The 13,366-nt window shown below is 41.5% G+C and overlaps 1 non-coding gene across 1 annotated transcript; it reads right to left on the reverse strand.

Annotated features, from left to right (window-relative positions):
- Window positions 1–6,602: 6,602 nt before the first annotated feature.
- Window positions 6,603–6,709, reverse strand: LOC141716008 (small nucleolar RNA R71). Its single transcript, XR_012572743.1, has one exon. It is a non-coding gene; the product is annotated as a small nucleolar RNA R71 (small nucleolar RNA).
- Between the last annotated feature and the right edge of the window lie 6,657 nt (window positions 6,710–13,366).

The following is a 13,366-nucleotide window of genomic DNA, read 5'->3' on the forward strand; positions in this document are numbered from 1 at the left end:
TCATTGTACTAATACCATTCTACCAAACATCCACAATTAAGATAGAAGTTGAATAGGCATCAATTATGTTAAGTCCCTATATATCTACAGAAATTGACAACATAATGATTTAAGAACAAGTTATTCCTTTTGATTACACAGGGTGAATAAAACGGTTAGAGTTACCCACTAATCATGCAGACTCGTACATGGACCTATGCTAGCATGGCAAGTTCTAAATCTCGAGATCCACCGTCGCTTCACAAGATATTAACACCCTATCTTATATGTTCGCGACACACATAAGACGAATACGCACAACCAATACTAGATATCATACAATCATCACACACTAAGGTATTAAACAACTAACTAAAGAATTCCATAGTAAATCCGTTACGACCCCATGCTCACGATTAGCCCATGCTAGCACTTATCGTCATCATGGGTTCATATGAAAACATGATAAATAAACACAAAAGAATAATAACTAAACTAGTTATATTAAACCAGAGTACGTCACAAGAGTAAATAGGTTCAAAGCAAAGAAAACTAGCATCCAAGGTTACAACGAAATAAAGAATCACAAGAAAATATGCTTCCTCTTCGTTGCGGTGTGCTAAAACGGTCTTCTTCCTTATCTCCTTCGCTCCTTGATTAATACAACGATCCAACACACGTGAAACGTCTCTGAAATCTACTTATATAGGAGTCCCATAAAACTCAGATTACTCAGAAGTTGGAAGCCAAACATAAATAGGAGTGTAAAATAATAAATCTGATTTTCCATCCCTGTGCGGCCGCTCAGCATAACGGAGCGGGCGCTCAGTTTTTTGCGCGACCGCTCAGCATAGCTGAGCGGGCGCTCAGACCCCTACTGGAAAATGGTCTGTTTTTGTTCCGTTTCTTCACTGTAATCTGCTCCTCTCTTCCCTCTTGCAATGCTAGACACATGCCAAGGCTTATTTTGATGAATTCTCCCCCGAAATACAACTAATACCCTGAAATGCACAAACACTAGAAAAATGCATCAAATAGAAAAAATACTTGATTTTAAGACACCAATTTAAGCTATTATAAGACGTTCTAAGTGGTATAAAATACCACTTATCACACCCCCAAACTTAAATCGATGCTTGTCCTCAAGCGTCACAGACTCAAAAACAAAATAAAAATATGTATGAATGTAATCTATATGAAATGCAGCGATCCCCCTTACTACGACCAAACCAACCAACTTACGACATCTCAACAAATGCAATTAAGCGACTAAAGATCAATCAAATCATGCAAACTAACATATAGCCAGAAACGTGGTGTGTGCAGATGCTTAACAGATATACTTCAGAACTAGATCAATTATTATGACTCAACTATCATCAAGGCAATCACATGATTATACAAAGAATAAAAATTCTAGGCACAAAGTGACTTATAACACTACAAGAATCCTGGATCTTATTACGGAATCATGCTTTTTATTCATAACAATAATGCTTATTTGACCGTGCAATGAGTGAGGTCCACAAAAGACTTATACAATGGTATCCATGTAGCGAGCGTTAGGTTAGCGGATCCCAGACTCTAAAAGCCTTAGGTCACTAGGAACAAAGTCCCCTAAGAACTTAATAACTCGAATACCAAAGAGCTCACTCGTGATCAATTATGCATTAACTCTTTATCTTTTTTTTTTCTTCTTCTTTTTTTTTTCTTTTCTTTTTTTTTTCATAATTTCTGAGCAAGTGCGTTTCGCTCCATCTTGCTCAACCCTAGACTACTCGCATAAACATACGAGCCGACTACTAGCCATTTGACGCCTAGCCACAATTAGCAACAAATTCTATTTTTTACTGTATTTTTTTTTCTTTTCATGCCTTTATCACTAAGAACCTATTATAAAATTTTAAGCATAATAAATAGATTATCCTCGAAAACAATCAGACCATAACAACAATCTAGTCCTTAAGCATTCTCTAAGACTTGGTGAAAATACAAGTGTTTGCAGCATGCATATCAACCTACACGACTCAACATCACTTTAATGCTATTACTACACTCGTATCAACATCACAAATCAGTCGGCAAATCATCGCAAAAGGGATCATGGCATATGCATGAGGTACATGACATGATAAACAAATAAAGCTATAAATAAAAAAAATATATGGAAAAAATTATGCAATTATATGAACTAAACTATCATGAATATGCAACTATATGACACACACAAAAAATATTCCTTAACTACCACCCCCAAACTTAAAATCTTTACTGTCCCCAGTGAAGGTAGTAGAAAGGAACACAGGGTATACCTACTCGGAGAGATCATCATCATCATCACCCTCAGTGGGTGGTGTATCAGGAGGCGGATATGCAGAGTCCTCACCAAAAACTGGCCACTGGATGTCAGCTTCAAGGCCTCGAAAAGCGGTCCCTAGCGCAAGGGTGAGCTCCTGAGCAAACCTGTTCTGCGTCTCGTACATAACATCCATCCTTCGTGAAAGCCTCCTATACTGGGCATCAGCCATCCCAGCACCCTCCTGAACTCTAGAAGAACCAGCCTCATCACGCCTTGGCCTCGCCATAGTAGCACCTCGTGCTAGACGCCCTCCTGGAAGATGATAACCCAGCCCATGCTCCTCGGGCTCACCACCGGTCCACTCATGCATCGCATTCAAAGTCCTGGAATCAATAGGAGCGGCTGACAACTGCAGCTGCTCATGAGACGGCCACTGAACTCCCACCGCTCGGCAAAGCTAGTAACCGTGGATGCATAAGGGATGTTCATGTGCTTAGCTCCCCTCAAAAACTTCAGAATTCCTTGGTAGATGAACTCACCAAGGTCTACATAGTACTCCTCATTCAAAATTCCCCACAACAACTATGCTCTCTCAACTGTGACCTCATGTGCATGCAAAGAAGGCATAATATTAGCACAAATAAACGCATTCCATGCACGAGCATACATGTTCATCGCGATTGCCGGAAAGTGACGATACTCATTAGTTCCAGTCTTGAAAGTCCATACTGTGCCCGACCTACAGAGAGTAGCACAAATCAAATCCAAGTCAAAATCCTCAGCAGTCTTCTCGTTCCAGTTCTCCTCCATGGGCTTCCTCTGTCTCTGCCCAATCACACGGCGAATCGCCACTGGGTGATAATCAACCGTCATCCCCCGGACCATAGAATACCCATTCTTCTCAGCCTTCGCGTTCGCATAAAACTCGTGAACCATGCTCATCGGCACTGCTTCAGGCGACTCACAAAAAGCTATCCACCCCTTCTCAGCAATCATAGGCAACAACTCACCATCCCTCCCCGATGGTAAAAATCCCCTCTCCTTCAGAATCGGCTTCCCCAGAAGCCTAGTGTACTCCTCCTCAGCAGCCCTATCATTCAAACGAGGTCTCGCAGCAGTACCCCTCGAAGAATCAACAGTAGGGACAGTGCTGCTGCTATCAATAGTCCTTACTCTCTTGGGTGCCATCGAATCTGAATAAAAGTGCTTGAGATTTGTGTTTTTGTGTTTGGGAGAGAGTTGAAGTGTAGAAAGTGTATGGGAGATATATGGGATAGGAGATAAGGAAGAAGACCGTTTTAGCACACCGCAACGAAGAGGAAGCATATTTTCTTGTGATTCTTTATTTCGTTGTAACGTTGGATGCTAGTTTTCTTTGCTTTGAACCTATTTACTCTTGTGACGTACTCTGGTTTAATATAATTAGTTTAGTTATTATTCTTTTGTGTTTATTTATCATGTTTTCATATGAACCCATGATGACGATAAGTGCTAGCATGGGCTAATCGTGATCATGGGGTCGTAACGGATTTACTATGGAATTATTTAGTTAGTTGTTTAATACCTTAGTGTGTGATGATTGTATGATATCTAGTATTGGTTGTGCGTATTCGTCTTATGTGCGTCGCGAACATATAAGATAGGGTGTTAATCTCTTGTGAAGCGACAGTGGATCTCGAGATTTAGAACTTGCCATGCTAGCATAGGTTCATGTACGAGTCTGCATGATTAGTGGATAACTCTAACCGTTTTATTTGCCCTGTGTAATCAAAAGGAATAACTTGTTCTTAAATCATTATGTTGTCAATTTCTGTAGACATATAGGGACTCAACATAATTGATGCCTATTCAACTTCTATCTTAATTGTGGATGTTTGGTAGAATGGTATTAGTACAATAAAAGTTGGCTTTTATCAGTTTCGTGTTATTCGATTAATATCATCTCTATTGCATGCTAAGGGTAATAACAATGACTATTGAAGGAAGTAGTAATGAAGTTGTGATCTCATGAGTGTTTTAATATTGTTAATTCGAAGTGTTAATTAAGTGATTAATTTTAGTAGTTAGTTGTAGTTAATAATTAGTTACTTAAATCTAAGTGTACTGCTCAGCTTTGCTGAGCGACCGCTCAGGAGGCTACTGAATTTTTTTTTCTAGCCCGGTTTTTTTGATTTTTTTTGTGGTTTTGGATAGGTTATTAACTTCTAAGGGTTCTGATAAGTGGCATTTTATACCACTTAGAACATCTTAAAATGGTTTAAATTGGTGCCTTGAAATCAATTATTTTGTGTATTTGATGCGTTTTTCTAGTGTTTATGCATTTGAGGGTATTAGTTGCATTTCGGAGGAGTAATCATCAAAAATAAGCCTTGGCATGTGTTCACCATTGAGAGAGGAAAGGAAGGGGCAGATTACGGTGAAGAAACGGAGCAAACTCAAGATTTTTCCAGTAGGGTCCTGAGCGCCCGCTCAGCAATGCTGAGCGGCCGCGCAGGAAGCTGAGCGCCCGCTCAGCTATGCTGAGCGGCCGCGCAGGGTCGGGAAAAAAGATAATTTATTTTAGGACTTCTACTTCTGTTTGGCTTCCACTTCTATGTAATCTGAGTTTTATGGGACTATTATATAAGTAGATTTGGAGACGTTTTCACGAGAGAGGATCGTGGTATTAAGCAAGGAGCGAAGGAGATAAGGAAGAAGACCGTTTTAGCACACAGCAACGAAGAGGAAGCATATTTTCTTGTGATTCTTATTTCGTTGTAACGTTGGATGCTAGTTTTCTTACTTTGAACCTATTTACTCTTGTGACGTACTCTGGTTTAATATAATTAGTTTAGTTATTATTTTCTTGTGTTTGTTTATCATGATTTCATATGAACCCATGATGATGATGAGTGCTATTATGGGCTAATCGTGATCATGGGGTCGCAACAGATTTACTATGGAATTCTTTAGTTAATTGTTTAATACTTTAGTGTGTGATGATTGTATGATATCTAGTATTGGTTGTGCGTATTCGTCTTATGTGCGTCGCGAACATAGAAGATAGGGTGTTAATCTCTTGTGAAGCGACGGTGGATCTTGAGATTTAGAACTTGCCATTCTAGCATAGGTTCATGTATGATGTGCATGATTAGTGGGTAACTCTAACAGTTTTATTCGCCCTGTGTAATCAAAAGGAATAACTTATGCTTAAATCGTTGTGTTGTCAATTTCTGTAGACATATAGGAACTCAACATAATTGATGCCTATTCAACTTCTATCTTAATTGTGGATGTTTGGTAGAATGGTATTAGTACAATAAAAGTTGGCTTTTATCAGTTTCGTGTTATTCGATTAATATCATCACTGTCACATGCTAAAGGTAATAACAATAACTATTGAAGGAAGTAGTAATGAAGTTGTGATCTCATGAGTGTTTTAATATTGATAATTGAAGTGTTAATTAAATGATAAATTAAGTAATTAATTGTAGTTAATATTTAGTCAACAATTCTAAGTGTTAGTGTCTTAACATTGAGAAGTAATCATACATTGGTGCGTGAGTTTAATTAGACAATAATTAGTCTGATTCTCTATGGGAACGAACTAGAAAGTATTCTATATTACTTGCGAACGCGTATACTTGCGTGAATATTAGCGCGTGTTTTCGCCCTAACAAGTTTTTGGCGCCGCTGCCGGGGACTCGACGTATTTGTTTAGTTTATGTACTTACCATTATTGGTCATTAGGACTCAGTGATTAGGACGTAGTTGTTACTTATTGTTTCCGGTTGTGTTTCAGGTACTTTAGCGAGCGTTTATGCAAACTCGTTCTCGTACTCGCAAGAGGACTTTAGATACAGCTGAGGAGATAGACGAAGTTCTTGATATTCCGGAGAAGATAGATTTTGAAGATTCGGATTCAGGAACTGAGGAGAAAGAACCAGTAATCATGGGTGATCGTATTGTTCAGGCTGATCCAGCTCTTATGGACTTTTCTCGGCCAAAAATTGATGACATTCAGTCAAGCATTCTTCATCCGGCTATTCAAGCTAACACCTTTGAAATCAAGCCAGGCACTATTCAGATGGTGCAGAATTCTGTTTCTTTTGGAGGAGCTGCGACTGAAGACCCCAACATGTACATAAGGAATTTTGTCGAGATCTGCAGCACTTTCAAGTATAATGGCGTGACTGATGAGACTATCAAGTTGAGGCTTTTCCCATTCTCACTGAGGGACAAAGCTAAGGACTGGTTACATTCTGAACCAGCTGGGTCCATCACTACTTGGCAAGATCTTGCGCAAAAGTTTCTGGTAAAGTTTTATTCGATGGCAAAGACTACTGCTATGAGGAGTGCTCTTACTCAGTTTGCGCAGCAACCTACAGAATCTATGTGCGAAGCTTGGAAACGCTACAAGGAAATATTGAGGAAGTGTCCACATCATGGAATGCCCAATTGGATGGTGATCACTGGTTTCTATAATGGTTTGGGGGCCCAATCTCGGCCCATGCTCGATGCAGCAGCTGGAGGCGCCTTATGGGCTAAAAGCTATACTGAGGCTTATAATCTTATTGAGACTATGGCTGCAAATGAGCATCAAAACCCAACTCAGAGGATGATTCCTGGGAAGGTAGCAGGTATTCTGAAAGTCGATGCAGCCACCGCTATTACAGCGTAGCTCCAAGCGCTGTCAATGAAGGTTGATTCTCTGGCTACATATGGAGTTAATCAAATAGATATGGTTTGTGAGCTTTGTGCAGGTTCTCATGCTACGGATCAGTGTTCTCTTGTCAATGAATCTGTTCAGTATGTGAATAATTATCAGTGACAACAACAGCCTGTGCCAGCTACTTATCATCCTAATAACAGAAATCATCCAAATTTCAGCTGGGGTAATAATCAGAATGCTATTCAGCCACCATATCAGCAAGGTGTGAGTAAACAGTTTAATCCACCTGGATTCCAGCAAACACATCAGTATGCTCAAATGCAATCATATCCTCAACAGGGAAGTGCAGCTGCACCTACTAGTGCTGATTTTGAGGAACTTAAGCTGTTATGCAAAAGTCAGGCGGTTTCTATCAAGACCTTGGAAAACCAAATAGGTCAAATAGCCAATGCAGTGCTCAATCGTCAACCTGGAACTCTTCCCAGTGACACGGAAGTACCAAGCAGGAAGGAAGCTAAAGAGCAAGTCAAGGCTATTAACTTAAGGTCTGGAAAAGTTGCTGATGCTGAAAAGGCAAAAGAAGGAGAAGCTGAAGTTAGAGATGAAGAAGCAAAGCAAAAGGAGAAAGCGGTGGAACCAAGGAAGACTACTGTTGAACACACTCTGCCTGAGGGTAATACAGGGGAGAAACAGCTCTATCCTCCACCACCTTTTCCTAAGAGATTGCAGCAACAAAAGCTGGATAGACAGTTCGGTAAGTTTCTGGAGGTGTTCAAGAAACTTCACATCAATATACCTTTCGCTGAGGCTCTGGAGCAAATGCCTAGTTATGCTAAGTTTATGAAGAGTATTCTTTTAAGGAAGGTGAAACTGGATGACCTTGAGACCGTTGCTCTCACGGAAGAATGCAGCGCTGTTCTGTAGCAAAAGTTACCTCCAAAGATGAAAGATCCAGGTAGCTTCACCATTCCTTGCACCATTGGCAAGTTGACTTTTGACAAGTGCCTTTGTGATTTGGGAGCAAGCATCAATCTGATGCCGTTGTCGATCTTTAAAAAGTTGGATTTGCCTGATCCAAAACCCACATACATGTCTCTACAATTGGCTGATCATTCTATTACTTACCCAAGGGGCATAGTGGATGATGTGCTAGTCAAGGTGGATAAGCTCTTCTTTCCTGCAGATTTTGTTATTCTGGATTTTGAGGAAGATAAGAAAATTCCCATAATCTTGGGAAGACCTTTCTTGGCTACTGGCCGTACCTTGATAGATGTGCAGAATGGTGAACTTACTATGCGGGTACAAGATCAGGATGTGACCTTCAACGTATTCAAGGCAATGAAATTCCCTACAGAAGATGAGGAGTGCTTAAAAGTGGATGTGATTGATTCTGCGGTTACTTCGAAACTCGATCGCATGCTAATGTCTGATGCATTGGAAAAGGCCTTAGTGGGGGATTTTGACAGTGATGATGAAGATGGCAATGAACAATTACAATATCTGAATGCTTCTCCCTAGAAGCGAAAGCTGGACATGCCGTTTGAATCTCTTGGTACTTCTGACCTCCAGAATGCTGAAGGAAAGCTCAAACCATCAATAGAGGAAGCACCTACCTTGGAGCTCAAGCCATAATCTGAACACTTGAGGTATGGTTTTTTAGGTGATGCATCTACTTTACCTGTTATTATTGCATCTGACCTTTCAGGTAGTGAGGAAGATAAGCTCTTAAGGATTTTGAGAGAATTCAAATTGGCTATTGGATGGACCATAGCAGACATCAAGGGGATCAACCCTTCATATTGTATGCATAAAATTTTGCTAGAGGAAGGTAGTAAGCCGACTGTTGAACAGCAGTGCAGACTTAATCCTATCATGAAGGAGGTGGTGAAGAAAGAAATTCTGAAATGGCTAGATGCAGGCATCATTTATCCTATTTCTGACAGTTCTTGGGTGAGCCCCGTACAATGTGTACCTAAGAAAGGAGGTATCACTGTGGTGGCAAATGAGAAGAATGAGCTCATCCCCACTCGAACAGTTACAGGATGGAGAGTATGCATGGATTATCGAAAGTTGAACAAAGCCACGAGGAAGGATCACTTCCCTTTTCCATTCATTGATTAGATGCTTGACAGGTTGGCTGGTCATGAGTATTATTGTCTTCTGGATTGCTATTCAGGGTATAATTAGATTTGTATTGCACCAGATGATCAGGAAAAGACTACCTTCACTTGTCCATTTGGCACGTTTGCTTTTCACAGAGTTTCGTTTGGGTTATGTGGCGCCCCGGCCACTTTTCAGAGATGTATGATGGCTATATTCTCTGACATGATTGGAAATAATGTCGAGGTGTTCATGGACGACTTCTTCGTCTTTGGACATTCGTTTGATGAATGTTTGAATAATCTTCGCGCCGTACTCAAAAGGTGCGTGGAAACTAATTTGGTGCTCAATTGGGAGAAATGTCATTTTATGATGCGTGAAGGCATTATTCTTGGGCATAAGGTCTCTAGCAAGGGTCTGGAGGTGGACAAGGCCAAGGTGGGAGTCATTGAAAATCTTCCACCACCTATTTCTGTGAAGGGAATCCGTAGTTTTCTTGGTCATGCGGGTTTTTATCGGCGATTCATCAAGGACTTTTCAAAGATATCTAAGCCGTTATGCAAATTGCTTGAGAAAGATGTGCCTTTCAAATTTGATGATGAATGTTTGGCGGAATTCGTGACTCTCAAGAAGAGTTTGATCACTGCACCAGTTATTACAACACCAGATTGGACAGAGCCGTTTGAGATGATGTGTGATGCGAGTGATTATGCGGTAGGTGCAGTTCTGGGGCAGCGCAAGAATAATCTCTTTCATGTGGTCTACTATGCGAGTAAGACCTTAAATGGGGCCCAAATAAACTACACCACTACGGAAAAGAAGCTCTTGGCTATAGTCTTTGGTTTCGAGAAATTTCGATCTTATCTGCTTGGGACTAAAGTAACAGTATTCACTGATCATGCGGCCATTTGCTATTTGGTTTCCAAGAAGGATTCGAAGCCGAGACTCATTCGTTGGGTGCTCTTACTTCAGGAATTTGAGTTAGAGATCAAGGATCGAAAAGGTACTGAGAATCAAGTAGCTGACCATCTCTCTAGGTTGGAGAATCCCAAGTCTGCTTCTCAAGATAGGACATTAATCAATGGATCTTTTCCGGATGAGCAGTTGTTCGCAGTTCAGGAGGAAGAGCCATGGTTTGCAGATATTGTAAACTATCTTGTCAGCAATATAATGCCTCCTAATTTGACCTCAGCTCAAAAGAAGAAGTTTCTGTATGAGGTGAAGTGGTATATGTGGGATGAACCATATTTGTTTAGACAGGGAGCTGACCAGGTCATCAGGAGATGTATCCCGTTATGTGAGACGGAGGGGATATTACGAGACTGCCACTCCACGGTTTATGGTGGACACTATGGTGGTGAGAAGATGACAGCTCGTATTCTGTAAGCAGGTTTTTTCTGGCCTACTTTGTTTAAGGATGCTCATCAGTTTGTTTTAAGGTGTGATCGTTGCCAAAGAGTGGGAAATTTGACGAGAAAGGATGAGATGCCGTTAAATGTGATGCTTGAAGTCGAGGTCTTTGATGTTTGGGGAATCGATTTCATGGGGCCTTTTGTCTCGTCCTGCAATAATCAGTACATCTTGCTGGCAGTCGATTATGTCTCAAAAAGGGTAGAAGTCAAAGCTTTACCGACAAATGATGCAAAGGCAGTGCTGAATTTTCTTCATAAGCAGATTTTCACAAGGTTTGGAACACCTCGGGTAATCATAAGTGATGAAGGGTCGCATTTCTGCAACCGTAAGTTCACTTCTATGATGCAGCGTTATAATGTGAATCATCGAGTTGCTACTGCCTATCATCCACAAACAAATGGTCAAGCGGAAGTGTCTAACAGAGAGATCAAGCGCATTCTAGAGAAGGTTGTTTGTCCGTCAAGGAAGGATTGGTCTTTAAAGCTCGATGAAGCTGTTTGGGCTTACAGAACAGCATACAAAACTCCACTTAGTATGTCCCCGTTTCAGTTAGTGTACGATAAGGGATGTCATTTACCTGCGGAGCTTGAGCATAAGGCCTACTTGGCGTTGAAAAAGTTGAACATGGATTTAGATGCAGCTGGTAAGAAAAGAATGCTTCAGCTTAATGAACTTGATGAATTCTGACTTCAAGCGTACGAGAATAACAAAATATACAAGGAAAAGGTGAAGAGGTGGCACGATAGGAAGCTACATCCTAAGTTATTCGTGCTGGGGCAACAAGTTCTCTTATTCAACTCTCGTCTCCGACTTTTTCCTGGGAAGTTGAAATCAAGGTGGTCTGGACCTTTTATTGTCAAAACTGTGTTTTCACATGGAGCGGTGGAAATTTTTGAGAATGATCCGGACCAAGCATTCAAGATTAATGGTCAGCGTTTGAAGCACTACTATGGGGACATGGCAAACCGAGAAGTGGTTAGTGACATTTTATTGACTACGTGAGAAAGGTACGCAACGTCAAGCTAATGACGAAAAAGAAGCGCTGCGTGGGAGGCAACCCATGATTTGTTGTTACAGGCACCCTTAGAAGTTAATAACCTATCCAAAAACACAAAAAAATCAGAAAAAAAGGACTGAATTTTTTTTTCCAGTGACCCCCTGAGCGCCCGCTCAGCTCTGCTGAGCGACCGCTCAGGGGTCGGCTGCCAGAATTTTTTTTATAGTTCATAAAATACAAAAAAAATCAGAAAATTAAAAAACCCATCACAGCCCATAAACCCACAAATTCTTTTCCTATTACCCCATGATTTTATCCCTCAACCCCACTCCTAATCTAATTTAACCTAATCCACACCCTATATATACGTACACCTATCCTACATATCTCCCACAAACTTTCTACACTCCAACTCTCTCCCAAACACAAAAACAAAAGTCCTTAAACACTTTTATTCAAGATTCAATGGCACCCAAGAGAGCACAAACTATTGATAGCAGCAGCACAGTCCCTACTGCTGATTCATCGAGGGGTACTGCTGCAAGGCCTCGGTTGAATGACAGAGTTGCGGAGGAGGAGTATACTAGGCTTTTGGGGAAGCCGATTCTGAAGGAGAGAGGGTTTTTTCCATCGGGGAGGGATGGTGAGTTGCTACCCATGATTGTAGAGAAGGGGTGGATAGCTTTTTGTGAGTCGCCCGAAGCAGTGCCGATGAGCATGGTTCGCGAGTTCTATGCGAACGCAAAGGCCGAAAAGAATGGGTTTTCTGTGGTCCGAGGGCTGACGGTTGATTATCACCCAGCGGAGATTCGCCGTGTGATTGGGCAGCGAGAGAGGAAGCCCGAGGAGGAGAACTGGAATGAGAAGACTGCTGAGGATTTTGACTTGGATTTGATTTGTGCTACTCTCTGTAGGCCGGGCACAGTTTGGACCTTCAAGACCGGCACTAATGAGTATCGTCACTTCCCGGCGATCCCTATGAACAGGTATGCCCGTGCATGGAATGCATTTATTTGTGCTAATATTTTGCCTTCTTTACATGCACACGAGGTCACAGTTGAGAGAGCACAGTTGTTGTGGGGAATTCTTAATGAGGAGTACTATGTGGACCTTGGTGCGTTTATCTACCAAGGAATTCTGAAGTTTTTGAGGGGAGCTAAGCATATGAACATCCCTTATGCATCCACGATTACGAAGCTTTGCCGAGCAGTAGGAGTGAACTGGCCGGCTCATGAGCAGTTGCAGTTGCCGGTCGCTCCGATTGATTCTGGGACTCTAAATGGGATGCATGAGTGGACCGGTGGTGAGCCCGAGGAGCATGGGCTGGGTTATCTTCTTCCAGGAGGGCGTCCAGCAAGAGGTGCTACTATGGCTAGACCTAGACGTGATGAGGCTGGTTCTTCGAGAGCTCAGGAGGGTGTTGGGATGGCTGATACCCAGTATAGGAGGCTTTCACGGTGGATGGATGCCATGTATGAGACGCAGAGCAGGTTTGCTCAGGAGCTCACCCTTGTGTTAGGGACTGCTTTTCGGGGCCTTGGAGCTGATATCCAATGGCCAGTTTTTGGTGAGGACTCTGCATTCCCGCCGCCTGATACTCCACCCACTGAGGGTGATGATGATGATGACTTCGAGTAGGTATACCCTGTGTTCCTTTCTACTACCTTCACTGGGGACAGTGAAGATTTTAAGTTTGGGGGTGGTAGTTAAGGAATATTTTGTGTGTGTTATATAGCTGCATATTCATGATAGTTTAGTTCATATAGTTGCATAATTTTTACCATATAGTTTTTTTTTTTAATTTTATAGCTTTATTTGTTTATCATGTCATGTAGCTCATGCATATACCATGATCCCTTTTGCGATGATTTATCGACTGAATTGTGATATTGATGCGAGTGTAGTGATAGCATTAAAGTGATATTGA

The sequence above is a fragment of the Apium graveolens genome, chromosome 3 (assembly GCF_009905375.1).
Source record: "Apium graveolens cultivar Ventura chromosome 3, ASM990537v1, whole genome shotgun sequence".
In the NCBI taxonomy this organism is placed as follows: Eukaryota; Viridiplantae; Streptophyta; class Magnoliopsida; order Apiales; family Apiaceae; genus Apium; species Apium graveolens.